Genomic DNA, 2,725 nt, shown 5'->3' with positions numbered 1-2,725 from the left:
TATAGCTCACGGAATTTGGAAATGAGTAAGATTGGTACTTCCTGCTTTCCTCTATAACATCTTTTAGCACAATGAAAGCCGGCCAGTAAGGATGAAGTCTCCAGAAGACTATCAGCTTGATTTCTCCATACCCATAAGTATACAGTCTTAAGTAATAAGGTTGTACTGTCAAGTTGGAAAGGTAATCAAGAGCATTTGGCAATAGCATATAATGTTTTGGTCTATTGGATTTCACTGATCAAAAACTCCAAAAGAGGCAGCCATTCTTGGCTGAGGACTCTAGTTATTGTTCTGTGGTATGTGATAGGAACATTGTTGGCCACTAAACTCTTTAGACACACACATGTGTATACATTTTAGAAACTTTCTTCAGAAGTGTGTTTCCACATAACTTTTTCAAAATATTTTCAATGTTAGTTATCCATCCTTATTTAACCTCATCTACTCTTTCCTCCCATCTCTTCCTCACTAAACTATTTCTGTAATCCAATTCTCCACTGACCTTTTGTTCCATTCCATTCTATCTCCCCTCTCTTAAAAATTTCTTTCTTAAAATTTCTTTTTAAATTCCTATTTCTTTCTTTTAAAAATGATTTTCTCAGAGAATTTCACACATTCACAAGGCGAAACCTAATGAAATTCATTCCTTCAAGTACCTCCTTCAACAACTTCTGGATCTCCCAGTAATGCCCTCACTCAATTTTATAACTTCATATTCTTTCATTTTTTTAAGTGTCACATTAGGTTCAAGTAGTACTTCAAAATGTATGTGTGGGTATAGGGTCATCCACAGGAGAGTAGGCAACCTGTCTTTGGCCACACCTCCAAAGAATGACTTATCTTATCAACTGTCCACAGTTCTTTAGTTAGACATGGCACCTAATAAATTTCTCACCCATCCAAGAAAAAAATTGCAGTGGTTTGATATTCTGTGTGCTTTAATATGGATAATAACAATGTCTATGAGTTCATGAGGAAAATAGCTACATTATTTCTAGAAGACAGCATTTAATAGCTATTTTCCACATCTTAAAGCATTTTTATTCTTTCTATCTTCTTTTCTGTAATATCTCACTTAAAGTTGTATACTCATAGCCACTTTTTGTCAGGAATATGATGAGTTACAAGTTTCTACACTCACTGATATCCACTTTAAAAGATACTGCTCTTACCTAGATTAAAATCAGTTTAGGTCTATGGATATAAACATTCATATTTAGAAGGTACTCTTGTAGCATAATTATTGAGCAAAACAGCAGTATTAACCCTAATGTCTGGAAAATCCCCAGTCAGGGTTTCTTTTACCAGCTTTATAGTATCAGTCAAGAATTTTCCTCTGTGCTAAGGACTCAACTTCAATCACGTAACAATTTGTTGCTCAACAATTGTGCCACTATTGTCTCTAGTGTCTGAGACCTCCCTATCCAGTTTGACCAAGTTTAAAGTACCAATGAGGAATATTCTTCTGTAAAGAGGATTGAATTCCTATCACAAAGTAGTTGGTTATCTCAAACTAGCAATGCCACTATTGTATCAATGGGCTCTTCTCTTCCATGTCAGATTGATATTGGAGCATATAATACATACCACTGGGTAATACTATTGATGTACTTTCTCCCCTAGCAACCTAAATTCCACTTTCTTGCACTACAAAACCCAGCTGTCAGGAAGTTTCATGATTAGTTTGAGAGAGTATGTGACATCTTCAGCAATAGTGTCTCAGCATCTAGTACTGTTCTACAGACATCATGCATGAGCCTCTTTTACCAATAAGTACTATGGAGGTATCACATGCCTTATATGGAACCTTTATTTAGTTAGCATATGTTCTAGGAATAACAATGTTTACATGGTGCTATGCAGGTACAATTAATTTAGCTCCTGTTTCTTAAAATTATGTTTTGAAATCACTACCAACTAGTGGGTATCCATAAGATTTTTAACATATTCTTAGTTTTTGTTAACATCTCCACACTTTCTTCTCCCCCATAATACCATGCTCTCCATCTCCACATAAATCATCTCCCTTCTTTTATACCACCTGTGTTCTGCTATCTTCCACAGTTACATTTGTTAATTGGATTCTCAGATAGAAGGCTTTCATTTGGCTTTTTCATACTCCCTTCCATTAGTTTAACTCTCTCTTTTCACTACTGATTCCCTCAATTGTCATTGAGGTGCCATTCTTTAGTTAAACCTTCCCCCTCAGAGAATTTCATCTTCCTACTTTTGTTTTATCTACCTACCTATCTTTCTATTTATCTATCTATCTATCTATCTATCTATCTATCTATCTATCTATTCATCCAACCACCTTAAGGAACACACCTCACAAAAGACTTATAGTTTCCTGTCTCTCACATGTACTACAAGTTAAACACACCGAATGAAAGATTTTAAGCAAGAATGTACATTTGAGAGATAGGCTACACTTGTCATTATAGGCCTGATTTATCTTAATCAGTGTATTTTTTCAGTTCCACTATTTCTTGCAAATATTGTAGTGTCATTTTTCTCTACAGTTGTGTAATATTCAATTATATATATGTGCTACATGTTCTTGAAACATCTCCAATAAAATCAGGAACAAGGCAAGAATGCTGTTCCTCCATCTTTATTCAATATACAGCTTGAAGTCTTAACTAGAGCAATAATATAAAAGAATGGAATAAAAAGATACGAATATAATATGAAAAATTCAAAAAATTTCTTTTCACAAATCATA

Source organism: Mastomys coucha, unplaced genomic scaffold (assembly GCF_008632895.1).
Source record: "Mastomys coucha isolate ucsf_1 unplaced genomic scaffold, UCSF_Mcou_1 pScaffold18, whole genome shotgun sequence".
NCBI classification, from domain to species: Eukaryota; Metazoa; Chordata; class Mammalia; order Rodentia; family Muridae; genus Mastomys; species Mastomys coucha.
The sequence above is the reverse complement of the archived record's forward strand: the minus strand, read 5'-3'. Positions refer to the sequence as shown.